Source organism: Jaculus jaculus, assembly GCF_020740685.1.
Source record: "Jaculus jaculus isolate mJacJac1 chromosome Y unlocalized genomic scaffold, mJacJac1.mat.Y.cur SUPER_Y_unloc_1, whole genome shotgun sequence".
Classification (NCBI taxonomy): domain Eukaryota; kingdom Metazoa; phylum Chordata; class Mammalia; order Rodentia; family Dipodidae; genus Jaculus; species Jaculus jaculus.
The window spans coordinates 1,604,615-1,620,339 of record NW_025423386.1 but is presented as its reverse complement, the minus strand read 5'-3'; the positions used below and the strand labels follow the sequence as shown (position 1 = coordinate 1,620,339).

At 36.3% G+C, this 15,725-nt stretch overlaps 1 non-coding gene across 1 annotated transcript; it reads left to right on the top strand.

Annotated features, from left to right (window-relative positions):
• The first annotated feature begins 11,663 nt into the window (after positions 1-11,663).
• LOC123457151 lies at positions 11,664-11,773 on the top strand. The gene has a single exon (XR_006634921.1). It is a non-coding gene; the product is annotated as a U6 spliceosomal RNA (small nuclear RNA).
• Positions 11,774-15,725: the final 3,952 nt, after the last annotated feature.

Sequence of the window (15,725 nt, the reverse complement as noted above, 5' to 3'; positions counted from 1 at the left end):
ACTTTGCTCCTTTGCACCCCCATTAATCTATTCTTCTACTTATACATATATATACAATACGAACATATTAAGTACCCTCCTCCCTTCCTTTCTTTTCCCTTTATAACTCCTTTTTAACTTACCGGTCTCTGCTACTGAGTTTTTTCCCTCTCACACAGAAGCCTGTAGCTAGAATCCACATTATAGGCCATAGCCGAGGCCCTTGGTTTCCCACCAGGAATTGATGGTAAGACTCTATTGCTGACGACTCCACATACTTGGGCTGCAAGGCCACTGAAAAATCCTGCTCGAACTGAGCTGATGACCTCCTCCATGTAGACCAGCTGACAGAAAGCTAGAAGAATCCATTCTGCATGCAGTTCAAAGGGAGAAAGAGAAACCACCAGTGAAGATACTTAACAGTGGACACTGCAGGCCTTATAATTGGCCAGCCATGCCAAATGAGCCAACGGGTGCAATAGTGGCACGTCTGTCATGGTGGAAACCAACTGCCCTCCAATTGGACTGGAGGCCCGCTCCATGAGGGAGGAATACATCCCTGATAGTGAAAACTTAAAACAGGGGTAGTCATGAGCCCTAAGGGTGTAACATCGACTGATGTCTGTCTGGAAAAATGTATATATTATGCTTATCAAAGTGCTCAGTAAGCACTTCTCTTAAAATTAATACTCTTATATAACACTACTGTTACTTTGGGTAGAGAATCTTCTCTTTTCAGATGGCAGTGACCTTGAGATGACTCGGAAGGTATAGTGCTGGAAAGAAGTGGCTGGAGTACTGAGTAACATCTCGATCACACCTTCCAAGGCTCAGGGTCTAATGTGGAAGAGGTGGCGGAAAGAATGTAAGAGCCAAGGAAGGGTAGGACTCCTTACAACGTGCTCCTCCAGACACAACATGGCCTGGATATCCATGACCTCACAGTGCCTGACACTACCTACACAAGACCATCATAAGAGGAGGAAAAGATCATGACATCAAAATAAAAGAGACTGGTTGAGATGGGGAGGGGATATGATGGAGAATGGAATTTCAAAGGGGAAAGTGGGTGGGGGAGGGAGGGTATTACCATGGGATTTTTTTATAATCATGGAAAATGTTTACAAAAATTGAGAAAAAAAAGTAAAAAAAAATCAGATGGCTATAGCTGCCTAAATTAACATCAGAGTCCTCAATTCTGTTCCTTTGATCTACATGTCTGTCTTTATGACAGTGCCATGCTGTTTTTGTTACTATGGCTTTGTAATATAGCTTAAAATCAGGTATGGTGATACCACCAGCCTTATTTTTGTTGCTCAAAATAGTTTTAACTATTCAAGGTTTTTTCTGCTTTCAAATGAAATTTAGAATTTTTTTTTTTCTAATCCTGTGGAGAACACCATTGGAATTTAAATGGGGATTGCATCAAAAGCGTAGATTGCTTTTGGTAAGGTCGACATTTTTACAATATTGATTCTTCCAATCCAAGAATATGAGATGTCTTTCCTTTTCCTTGTGTCTTCTGCAATTTCTCACTTAAGTATTTTAAAATTTTCATTGTAGAGCTCCTTCACCTCCTTAGAGCATGGGAGAGATTTCCTGATTTCATTCTTCACATGTTTTTGTTAGTATATAGGAAAGCTACTGATTTCTGTGTATGTATTTTGTATCCAGCTACATTGCTGACATTGTTTATCAGCTCTAAGAGTTTGCTGGCAGAGTTTTTAGGGTCTTTTAGGTATGGCTATAGTTAAGACTTCCAGTTCTATATATTTTTTTTTAATTCTTTTTTTTTAAATTTAATTTATTAGTTTTCTTTTCAGTAAATACAGGCAGTTTGGTACCATTATTTAGGCTCATCTGTGATCTACCCCCTCCCATTAGACCCTCCTTGTTAATGAAAATGGGTCGTGCATTGTGGAGTTAGCCCCCAGTTATTGGTATGATAAATGTCTCTGCAAATCATGACCCAACATGTGACTCTGACATTCTTTCCGCCCCTCTTCCACAAAATTTCCCTGAGCCATGTTGGGTTCATTTTTGGTCTGCTTCAGTGCTGAGGTGTTGGGGGCCTCTGGGGCTCTGGCTCTCTGATTTGGTAGGAGTTGATTTTCCTCTGTGTTGGTCTCCTTCCCCCTTTGTGCTGGTATCCGGTCCACAGGAAAACAGCACCCTTGCTTGTTTCGCCAGTTGTTCTTAGTTTCAGTTGGGCCCCTTTTGAGGCTACCATACTGTCTATCAAAAAAGTAAGTGTTATCTCAATTTTCCGGGTGCTAACTTACTCTCCGTTGGAGAATCTGCTTCTCTTTTCCAGATAGATGCAGATCCTAAGAAGAGAGCTGCCCAGTGTCTTGCTGAAGCCCAGGCAGTCCAGGAATTCATTATGTGCTCTCAGGCTTGCATCAAACTCACGCTATACTCCCACATGTCCAGTGCTGGGAATAAAGACCTGCAACACCACACCCAGCTCCAAGGTAAAAGATTTTATGTTAATGTTTAATCTGAAATACAAAGTGGACTTCAGTAATGTAAATTCTTTCTGAAGTCTGGAAAATTATTGCATATGCAACGATTTCTATGTATAGAACACTTATTCCTCTTGTGTATGGAAATTGACTTTGTGTTTTGAATGTTTAGCATTCAGTTGTCATAACTTATCTTTATTTCAAAACCAATGAATACCTTTGTATTTCTGTATCCATCTTCCTTCACCACTGCTCATCTAGTTCCACAATGGTTCTTTTAAGAATTTGGGCTGGAGATATGGCTTAGGGGTTAAGCCCTTACCTATGAAGCCTAAGGACCCCGGTTCAAGGCTCGATTCCCCAGGACCCACGTTAGCCAGATGCACAAGGGGGCGCATGTGTCTGGAGTTCGTTTGCAGTAGCTGGAGGCCCTGGCGCGCCCATTCTCCCTCTCTCTGCCTCTTTCTCTCTCTGTCACTCTCAAATAAATAAATAAAAACAAACAAAAAATATTTTAAGAATTTTCACACACACACACACACACACACACACTCACACACACACAAAAGAGAGAGAGAGAGAGAGAGAGAGAGAGAGAGAGAGAGAGAGAGAGAAAGCATAAAAACAAAACAATACAATAAAAGCACCAAAATTAACTGGGCATGGTGGCATATGTCTTTAATCTCAGCACTCCAGAGGCAGAGGTAGAAAGATCATCTTGAGTTCAAAGTAAACTAAGAATACATAGTGAATTCCAGAACACCTGTGACTAGAGTGAGCCCTACATAAAACTGTCACAGTTTATATCTTGGAAATCAATAAAATTATCCTGTAAATGTGTTCCCTTCCATGTTGTATTTTGGCTAAGTTTTCTATAACTTTCCATGCCATACTTTGGCCTTTTCACTTAAAAATGTTATGGTGGAATGGATAACCACTCTTATAAATAGGTTTTACTTTTCTTGAATTTCTTTTTTTTCATTTCATAAACCATTTTTAATATTTAAAAAAGGATGTCCATAGCTAATAAAATAAATAAAAATTGTATGCATATCTTAAAACATGAGTAGCTAAGTTTAAACAAAATTTTGCCAAAGATTTACTTATATCACCATAAGCTACATATAATCCTAAACATCCCTTGGACTTAACCATAGTTTCAAGGGATATGACTGTAATTTTCATGGATTTGAAACTATATTACCACCCACAATATTTGATGTTTATATTTTGATAAAAATAATGTGCCATGGTTCCAATAGAAATTGATGAGAAAAGTTAGAGGAATGGGTGACACATATAACTGGACTTGTTTTTAAGTTCTCAGGGAATTATGGCACAGTGTCCATAGCCTCACCAGTTAATCAGCATAGTAGAGCTTCGTCTGTTAAGGATTTATGTACATGAGGTTGAATTTTATGATGGTTGTAAGGAAATTTCATCACTTTTAAGTTGAGGTCAGCAAGATTTTTCTTGTGTGGATGAAAAAAATGTGGCGTTGTGGCTGGAACAAAATTGTAAAATTTCCACTGAAACACAAAAATCTCTATGAAAAATTGAGTTGCTGTCCAGTCTTGAAAGAACCATGAGGTCTTAGCTCATGCTACATTTCATTCCCTGCCAGCGCCCAGTTAGAGTGTCATGAATAAATTGTAAATGACCCAGAGATGCACAGCTGCAGATGATGTTAATGATTTTTATTCACTTTTTGAAGTTGCAAAGAAAAATATGTTACCTTTCATGAACACAACTTCACAAAATCTGGAAGACACGATGGCTTTGCTTTGGATTTTTCTAAAATCTAGCAGATAAAATATCATACTCTCTTGTCTTAACTCAGTCTATGTAGACCATGCCTTTGATCTCAGTAACTCTTGCCTCACACTCTCAGTTCATGCGACACCAGGCATATGCCCTACCATACTATATGCACTTGCTTGGAAAAGTCATGAATTATTTATCAGCTAAAATTCTATAGTGTCATAATGTCAGGGTATAATTATGGGTTATTTTCTTAGACATAGCAATCAGGGACATATACCTGAAGTTATTCACAATTTTTGTTAGCAGAATTATTTATATGTTGAGTTCTAGCAAATCCAGGGTAAAAAGGAAACATTCCATCTCCAACAGCCTCCTCCAACACCCAAAATAATCACCTGCTTCATTGTGAAGTTTATGAGAAAAGAAATGTCCCCTCACCATTGTATTCCACACACTTATTTAATAATGGCCTTCCATAAAATGAGTGAATCTCTTGATACATGCATGAGACTAAGGACAGAGTCTTTCTGCAAAAACATTAACTCTAGAAATAAGAAAATTTCAACAAATATTTTTTCTATTCATAGAAATTTGAAAGATATCAGGAATCTGACCTCTTCTCTTCCCCACTTAAAAAATTCTATGACTTGTGAAGATGGTTCTGTGGATAAGTTTGTTTGTCATTCAAGTATGAGGAGCGTAACTGAGTTTGTTAGAATATAAAAATCCAGGTGTTTTAGCATAGTTCTGAAGCCCCAGCAGTAGGGAAGCACAGAAAGCATGAACACAGACGTGCCTATGATTTCCCTGGGAGATTCAGTGAGATCCAGGTTCAGCAAGAAATAACTCACCCTGAGGAATAGGATAATGACATTGACAGCAGGCTCACCTTTGCACATGCCACATGCAAATCAGTATTTCTACAAGTATTAATGTGCATGATACTCACATACACATGCAGAAAAACCACTCACAATATCAAGACCACACTGGAAAGAACAATTGTGTCCAGAATTTCAATTGTTTGAAAAATAAGTCAAAATTCAGAGACTATTTCCCTCTTTTGTATTAGGATTTAATGTAAAAGAATCTAGTTGCTGAATATTCAAGTGAAAACTAATATATTAATGACTAGAAATCAATTTTTGGATAGTGTCTTTATTGGGTGATAACATACGAGAACTGGAAGAACTAGAGATGAAGGATGATGTAACTCTTTCTACCTGTATTTTCAGGATGTAGTGGATGATGTAACTAGGAAATTAGAAAAAACAAAATATTGTTAATAAGTTGAATGAGCAGTATGATTTTGTATGACTTTCATATTATTCAGTATGAGACATGCCACTATTTCATATAATAAATATTGTTCAACACAATTTGATTTTTTAAAAAGTATTCTTCCTATTAAAATAAGGTAATACTTTGATAGATGGTATGTGTCCAGGTATTTATCCATCTCCTCCAAGTTATCCAATTTTGTGGAATAGATGTTTTAGAAATATTTCCTGATGATTCTTCCAATTTCACTTATGTCTGTTGTGATCTCTCCCTTTTCATTCTGAATTTTGTTAATTTGAAGCTTCTCCATCTTTTGCTTGATCAAATTGGCCAGGGGTTTGTCAATCTTGTTTATTTTTGAAAAGAACCAGCTCTTTGTTTTGTCAATTGTCTTAATTGTTTACTTGGTTTCCAATTCATTAACTTCTGCTCTGATTTTAATTATTTCTTTCCTTCTGGAGCTCTTTGGGTTGGATTTTTCTTGTTTTTCCAGTTCCTTTATGTGGATGGTTAGGTTATTGATTTGGGATCTTTCTTTTTTAATGAAGGCATTGAGTGCTATGAATTTTCCTCTGAGGACTGCCTTCATTATGTCCCATAAGTTTTGGTATGATGTGTTCTCATTGTCATTCCATTGCAGACATTTTGCAATCTCATTTTTTATTTCATACACTATCCATTTATTGTTTAAAAGTATGCTGTTCAGAATCCAGGTACCATTGGGATTCTTGGCGGGTCTTTTGTTGTCGATTTCTAGCAATATAGCATTGTGAGCTGATATCATGCAGTGAATTATGTCAATCTTCCTAAATATGTGGAGGCTTCCATTGTGACCCAATATATGGTCTATTTTAGAGAATGTTCCATGGGCTGCTGAGAAGAATGTGTAGTCTGTGGATTTGCGATGGAAAGTTCTGTAGATGTCCATTAGGTCTAAGTGATCTATGCTTTTGTTGAGCTCTCTTACTTCCCTTTTGATTTTTTGTTTGGATGATCTTTCTATTACTGAAAATGGTGTATTGATGTCCATAGCTATGATGGTGTTGGTGGTTATTTCTGTTTTATTGTCAAGTAGGTTTTGTTTTATGAACTGTGGTGCTCCTGTGTTTGGTGCATACAGATTTATGATTGTAATATCCTCTTGATGGGTTGTTCCCTTGATAAGTAGGAAGTGGCCTTTGTCTTTTTTCATTATTTTTTGGTTTGATGTCTATTTTATCTGATATAAATATAGCTACACCTGCTTGTTTCTTATTCCCATTTACTTGGAATATTGTTTTCCACCTTTCACCCTGAGGAGGTGTCTTAATGGTGAGGTGTGTTTCTTGAAGGCTTCTGATTGAGGCTTATAATTTTTTGATCCATCCTGTTAGCTTGTGTCTCTTGATGGGTGAATTAAGTCCATTAATATTTAGGGTAATGACTGTGAGATTTGATTCGATCCCCACCATATTGTGATGGTAAATGTTGGTTGGTGTTTTCATGGACTTTGAAGGTTTTTGTGCCTACTTCGAGTTTGGTTATTGTGATCTGCTTCTTGTAGGCGAAACAAGCAAGGGTGCTGTTTTCCTGATGAACCGGATACCAACAGAAGGGGGAAGGAGATCAACACAGAGAAAAATCAACTCCTACCAAATCAGAGAGCCACAATTTATAATAGCCGGGAAATGGAACCAGCCTAGATGTCCCTCCACTGATGGGTGGATAATGAAGATGTGGCACAGTTATACAATGGAGTTCTATTCAGCGGTAAAGAAAAATGAAGTTATGAAATTTGCAGAAAAATAGATGGATCTGGAAAGGATTATACTAAGTGAGGTAACTCAGGCCCAGAAAGCCAAGCGCCACATGTTCTCTCTCATATGTGGATCCTAGCTACAGATGACTGGGCTTCTGCGTGAGAATGAAAATACTTAGTAGCAGAGGCCAGTAAGTTAAAAAGGAGATATAAAGGGAAGAGAAAGGAAGGGAGGAGGGTACTTAATAGATTGGTATTGTATGTATGTAACTTCAATGATTGAGATGGGGAGGTAATATGATAGAGAATGGAATTTCAAAGGGGAAAGTGTTGGGGGGGAGGGAGGGAATTACCATGAGATATTTTTTATAATCGTGGAAAATGTTAATAAAAATTGTGAGAAAAAACAAACAAATAAATAAAAGCAAAAAAAAAAAAAAACAGAGAGAGAGAGAGAGAGAGAGAGAGAGCCAGAGCTCCAGAAGCCTCCAACACCTCATCACTAAAGCAGACCAAAAGTGAACCTAACATGGCTCAGGGAAATTTTGCAGAAGAAGGTGCAGAAAGAGTGTCAGAGCCACATATTACATCATGATATGCAAAGACATTTATCTTACCCATAAGTGTGGGCTAACTCCACAAGGCATGACCCATATACCTCAACAAGGAGGGGCGAAGGGGAGGGGTAGGTCATGGATGAGCCTAATTTTGGTACCAAACTGACGGTATTTAATGAATACAAAATTATTTAATAAAAATATGAATAAAACAAATAAAAAAGGTAATATAAACAAAACCTAGGGAGGAAAGAATCTTACACTTTATGTTTTTTTTTTCCTCACAAATTGGGATATAAGGAAATGTGAAGTAGAGATAGATAATTAGATGGTAGATAGACAGATAGATAGATAGATAGATAGATAATAGATAGGACACAGCAATATAATTCTACATGTAGAATCAATGTTGTTAAAATGCTACTTTCGTTTTACTGGCCTGTACATTACTGACTTTAATATTATGACCTGAATGTATACATTCAAAACACAGAAAAAAATTGCCTTCCAAAAGTTTAACCTTTTTATCTATTTATTTATTTATTTTATTATTTCATTTATTTATTTTTGTTTATTCTAGGTAATTTTTCACTCTATTCCCGGCTGACCTGGAATTCACTATGTAGTCTCAGGGTGTCCTCAAACTCATGATGATCCTCCTACCTCTGCCCCCTGAGTGCTGGGATTAAACGCATTCACCACCATGCCAGGCTAGTTTCACCTATTTCTAAACTTTGATGGAATGTTCTGAGATGTTATATCTATCTGTTCTATGATTCCATTTTATCTAGATGCTTCTCACTGGTGAGAATGAAATATTAATGTCACTTTAAAAAAGTAATTCTCTTTCTGTTTACTAAAGATATCCATAGGGTAGGCAGAGAAATCATGTGTTGCAGACAATGAACTAAAGTGTGAGTTTACAGATGTCAAAATTTCAGTCTCATCGTTGACATGATGAGTGTGGCTGTCATTCCCAAATACACCTGCACCTGGAATCCAATGTATGAAGGAACATTTGTCTGTCTCCATTAAGAGCTAGGACTTCAGGCCATCATGAGATACAGACAGACCTCTCAGCAAGATGTGCTTCATTTCACCCACAATTTGCCCAACCCCTCAAAAAAAGTGAACCATGCTGACACAGACTCAAATGTTCAGAAATCTGTGAATAATTTACTATGAACTTCATAAGTGAATGCAAGGCATAGGGTAGTCAATTCTTTTTCATGTGTTCAGTAGTATGTTGCAAATTAACTGATGCATAATATTTCTTGTAATTTGTGTGTCGACAAGATGGAATGTGCCACTGATACAGACTCAAAACACTGAATTTAAAATATCTACTTCGAAGCAAATCTAGTGAGTATCAGATCCTTAAGGGTGACTATGGGAAACCAACTCTACAGTGCCTTCAGCCTCATGGCCACACTGTTTACTGCTTGTTGCTCTGAGCCAGTGTTGGACCGAAGCATCTTTCCACATGAGAGTTTTATTATTTCTAACTCTTCCAGGTGATCCACTTCAATTTTTGTGGACTAAACCAAGAGAGGTTACTGTTTATAATGCCACTAACAGTTGGATGCTTCATGAGCCATATCATAACTCTCCAAGAGTCTGGTTAAAATTACCTCAGTGGGGATTACAGAAGTAAATATAATGATTCAGATATGCTGGTATTGATATTCTTTTTAAAAAACATTTAATTTAATTTATTTATTTATTTGAGAGTGACATACAGAAGGGAGAGAGAGAGACAGACAGAGAGAGAGAGAAAAAAAAAAGAGAGAGAGAGAGGCAGAGATATATAGAGAGAGAATGGGCATGCCAGGGTCTTCAGCCACTGCAAACAAACACCAGATGCATGCGCCCCCTTGTGCATCTGGTTAATGTGGGTCCTGGGGAATCAAGCCTCGAACCACAGTCCTTAGGCTTTACAGGAAAGTGCTTAACCAGTAAGCCATTTCTCCAGCCCCCCACTTGACATTCTTAAAACATTGTGTGTAAAGGATTAAGCAACTTCAAACATACAAAATATAAAAAGGTATTTAGCTCTCATTTTCATATGTATGGACTTCTTTTGTCAACAAAAAATTCTGCTAATTATTACAAATTGTACTTGCAAAAAGATCTGAAAAAAAATGTATTATATTTTGCCTATGCATTTTGAGAAAGCCCTTATCTCACAAGGTTCTCATTGTGGCATTATTCAATCATTGCATGGCCAAAAGGCACAGACATTTACTTTCAGATGCAGTAAGCATATTAGAGCCCTTTGACATCAACTATGACCTTGAAAATTTTAGTTTACAGTGAACATTTAAGTAATACATAATTTAGATAGTGATATTTTTGTGTTCCTACTCTACCATTGTGAAAAAAAAACTAATAACATAAAACCTAAGACTGTTTTCTTTCACAGTTGCAAAAGCATAAATCAAGTCCTCATAATGCAAACTCATACAGTGACCCCAAGATTTATTATTTATATCACATTCTTAGGTTGCCCTATGGGATGGGATGTGATCAACACATGACAGTTTATGTTCTCCCTGCTTTCAAGTTGTTGCATGTATTTGATTAGAATTTGTGGGAAATCCATGGACTGATGAAATGACTGCAATTTTAATGAAAATTGGCAATGTATCCATAGGTACTTTGATGATTAATATAAGATTTTAGAATCTATAGTAAACATTGCTCTACAACATTCTAACTGCTAACTTCTCAATTTTTCATTCTAAAATGAATGAATGAATCAATCAATAATTTAATTTTTTGGAGAAGGAATTTGAAATAGAGTCTTACTCTTACCAAGGGTGATGTGGAATTCACTATTTAATTTCAGGATGGCCTTTAACTCATTATGATCCTCCTATCCTATCTCTGCTTCCTGAGTGTTGGGATTAAGGCATGCATTACCAATGCCCTCCTAATAAATAAATATTTTAAAATAGGGCCGAAGAGATGGATCAGAGGTTAAGGATTTTGCCTGCAAACCACATCGGCCAAAGTTTAATCACTCAGTGCCCACTTAAAGCAAGATTCAGAGTGTATGGGGAACATCTGAAGCTCATTTGCAATGGTTGGAAGCTCTGGCTTGACCATTCTCAATCTCCCCCCCCTCACCCCCGTCTCTCTCTTCTATAAAGTGTACAAATAAAAATATTTTAAGTATCCATTATCCAGCCATAGTTTTCAAGTTTAGGTCAATAGTTAATGCAGTTCCAATATAGGCTTTTTAAGGCACAGAAACAAAATGGCTAAATATTTTCTTTTTCTGTTTATATCTCCTATGATTTTATCAAAGCTTAATCTGTATTTAAATTTTTTAAATATTGATATAGGAAGCATATGTTCTACCCAGACAATTAGTAAATGACAAATGTAGTTAATATGTTCCAGTAAGGTCATCCCAACTTTTATTTATATCACTGCTGTCCTTAGGCACTCAGCAGTTAAGGACTTCAAAAAAAAATTGTTTGCTAAAGAGAGAGAAAGAGAATATGGGCACTCCAGTACCTCTGGTCACTCCAAACAAATGCCAGATGCATGCCCCAGTTTCTACACTTGTCTGATGAGGGTACTGGGGAATAGAACCTGAGTACTTAGGTCTCAAATGCAAGGGTCTTAACCTCTAAGGCATCTCTTCAGGCCAGTAGTTAAGAGTTTAAATGACCTTAGTTTTAATGTGATGCAACCAAATTCATGCTCATGTACCTGCACCTAACAGCTTGGACTTACCATTACCTCAATACATACATGAGTACAATTATTCAGCTTTATATCTTTTGTAAGTAGGGCATTTGGGATGTGTTGAATTAGAGACACGGTTTTTATTTAAGATTATGTGGTTGAAAATAGTATGAGAAAAATAAGATTCTCTTCACTTCAGTAGAACATTTACTAAAATCAGAATGATACAGATTAGATTAACATGGCCCCTGTTCAAGAATGGCAAACAGATTCCTGCTGTATTCCATATTTTATTTTATTTGCTTTTATTCATTTGAGAAAGAGGGGGGAGAGAGAAAAGGAGAGCAGGGAGAGAGAGAGAAAAAGGGAGAATTAGCATTCCAGGGCCTGCAGCCACTGCAAACAAACCCCAGATACATGTGACAGCTTGTGCATTTGGCTTATGTGGGTCCTAGAAAATTAAATCACGGTCTGTTGGCTTTGAAGGCAAATGTCTTAACCACTAAGCTGTCTCTCCTATCCATGTGTTCCGCAATTTAAATAAAGAAAAAATAAACAATCAAATAAGTAAAAGATATGGTACTGTCATCTAATCTTGAAACCGTATTTCTTCTCAGTTCCAAAGGTGAATTACTTCTCAGTGTATTTTGTCTCAACCAATTTTTTGATGTTAAAATTCAACTATTTTTATAATGAATATGACCATCAACGTGTGTTTGTTGTATTACGTACGTATTCAATTTAATTCTCTTTTGGAGAAAATACCATATCGTTGGTACTTTGGGGATGCGTGTGTAGGCATTGTTATCATGATCTAACATGGTATAGGAATGTGTTCACATGTGTCTTAAAACCTTACCATAACTTGTGCCAGGCACAGTGGCACATGCCTTTAATCCCAGCATTCTACAGGCAGAGGTAGGAAGACTGATGTGAGTTCAAGGCACCCTGAGACTACATCCCGAATTCAAGGTATACCTGGGAACAAATAAGACCATAACTTGAAAAACAAACAAAACAAAAAAATAATAATAACACAAAACCTTACCATAACTTTATAAGACATATGTAATTCTCTGTTTTGTTGGTTTGCTTTTCTGTATTTTTGTATCAGTACCTCTGTAACTCTGAATTATGTGAATCATGCTCTCCAGCCCACTTTTGAAACAAAATTATAGCAATTCTTCTACAGACATCCATATAAAGATTGAAGGATCTCACCCCCAAGTAAGACTTGCAATACTCCTCATACACATACACACACACACACACACACACACACACCATGCATATAACAATATCCAAAAACTGATTCTCACACTGAAGATCAGGTATATGTGAGGTCATGACAAATCATTGCATGATGGAGTCATTGAGTATTGCCACCTAACACAGGAAAGGATGTTGGACTGGGGCTATTTCCACAAGAAAAAAAAAAAAAAACAGTGGAATCATTTATGTTTTCTGATGTTAACTTCACATCTCTTCTATAATGGAACTAAAATTTATTGTGTCAAAATAAATGTGAAGTTTTTGGCTTTTGGTTTTCTTTTGTTTGTTGTTGAAAATAGAGACAAAGAGGAAAATACGGACATCAATATCAATAGAAATGACTTGGGAAGAAATAGTGATTCAGAAAGCAGGCAGATTTAGGAGGAGGGAGAACAAAGGTCTTAATATCAAGTAATATTTTTGCATAGGTATGGTAATTGTCTGTAAAACTTTTACAAAATCTATAGTAGAACTCATGGACTATGTGAACACTTTAGGTGATTTCCTCTTTCATTTATTTTGTTACACAAAGAGTAGAGAATAGATTCCACAACATAGATTGAAATAAAATAAAAACAGTGTTGTTAATACACTCAGATCCAATCATCACAAAATTCTAAATATGCTTTACAGAATTCCTTTCTTTTAGAAGTGCAAATATTAGAGAAGAAATTACTTTCATGTCATTTTTCCAAAATCTAGAAAATGATATAATTATGTATGAATGTATGAATTGATCTCCAATTAAGTTTCCCTTGCTGGGTTACATTATCAACATGAGGGAATAATGAACAGAAGGAATAATGTGCCACTGTGGAAATAAAGCTTGATCAACCTATAGTTCATAAATTAGGATGGGTTTTATCCTTAGAAAGGATCCTAATAGCTATATTTTCTGAATTATCTTCCATGAAATGCAGCAAATTGCCATACTATCAGTGAAGAGACACAGACAGAATATAACAAGATTATTAATGAGAAGAAAATTCCAATTCAAAATATCCTGGATGTCACCAAGACAGGTGAATCACTCTTGTACTACCATAGGAAAATACCATAGGAAAAGCTTAAAGTTTAAAGAATCTCTGTCATCCTCTGTAGCTATTTCTCATTCAGAATACTTATGATTAAAAATATTTCATTTATGAAGTGAATGTCATACCACTTTACCCTCTCTTTGTTGTATTTTACAGACACATGTTCAAAATGGAGATATTGACTGTGTAAGTTAAGCCATGACTCTCGCACCTCTTCAAATGCTCAAGTTAAATGACGCTTGAAATCCATTCATTCACTAAAACAAAAATTATTAATACAAAAGCATGAAATAAATGGTGTTTTAGTGCAATATTTATAATTCATGTAACATGAAGTTAGTCCAGGTTATATAGTGATTTTATTTAAATGAAGAAAGAATTAATGAATTTAATAGCAAATGAAATCTGAAATCTGATTATTAACCATTTTAATTCTCTTTTGAATGCTGACATCACATTAACAGTATACTTACAATATATCAATGAGTCTCATCATTGCCATGTGTGGCCTAGAGTTACATATAATTACTGTGAGTTTGGAGCATCACTATAAACACAGAATCTCACACTTCTATCATGACAAGAAGAGTCATCTGAAGTAGTAGATCCTGTAAAATATGCCAGCATAAATGTACTTGATAACCCAAAGACAGTGCCCATTGGTTTTAGTTTGTATTCATTCACGTTGTCTTTGTTCCAGCAACACCCATATGAATTTCTTTATACCCTGGCACTGATCATGTTCACCATATCACCTCACAGGCATGTAAATGACTATCACTTATAATTCTCCAGGTTAAAAGAAGATACACAATGGTTACAACAACTAGGTCTCTGTGGAACCAGAGTCAAAAACCACAGACTTGTAATCATCTTTCATTACTGATTGTTCTCTCATCTTTATGAGTATTTTTGATTCTTCACCCAGTCTGACCTGTCCATGTTTTTCCCATTACTGTTTTTAGTATTACCAACTCCCACTGTTATTAAATGAATTGATCTCATATACCTGTCGATGCATTCTGAATAAAATAATGTATTACTGAAACTTAGATGAACTGGCCCCATCTCATAGTACTTATCACACCTTGGAAACATTTTTGTTTGCCTTTTGTTTTAGAAAAGCCCATTTGGCAGTGGGGAAGTAAGCGGTAAAATCCAGTCAGTTTTGAAGTAGAAAAATATGCAGAATTTTGAATAAATAGTATTGTCTGTGCTTTGTCACATTTATATTTGAAAATCAGGAAGTATATGGATTATATGACAAAGAGGTTAAAACATAGCATGTTACTGAATTCAGACAACTGAACTGAGATCTGGGTATGGTTGTCCACACCTCTAATCCCAGTTCTTGTGTGGTGGATGTAGGAGGATTGCCATTAGTTCATGGAAATTGTCATTCGTCATGAGTCTACTTTATTAACTGATAACATAACCTACATTATGAGATTCAAAGTTGATTTTTTAATCCTCTCTGCACCTGCCCTGTTGGCAAGTACTAGCTCCCAGCACTAGATACACTTCATCATTTTATATATGCTGTCTGCATATATTCACTGCTATTTTCTTCTAAGTTCTAAGTTGGCACATCAGCCCAAATCACTGCCACCCAGAACTCAAACTTGACTCTAACACCTCTCTTCTTTCCCAAGACAGGATAAGTTTTGTACTCCCTGTCTTACAATAGTAAACTCTTTTGTTCATCAGCATTTATAAAACTTCATAAGTGTCCTTTCTTTAAATCCCTTAAGGAATTCTTTTCACTTAAGCTTTCTTCCTATGTCTTTCACTGGAAACATGCCTTAAAGAGAGATGATCTTCCCTTTCAGCTGTGTGCCCCTCAAGTCTGAGTTGACACTGTGAGGTCACTAAATTACAATCTCTTGTTGTCTGAGACAATATTGTGTTCCAGTAACTAAAAGCTTCTCTTATTTTC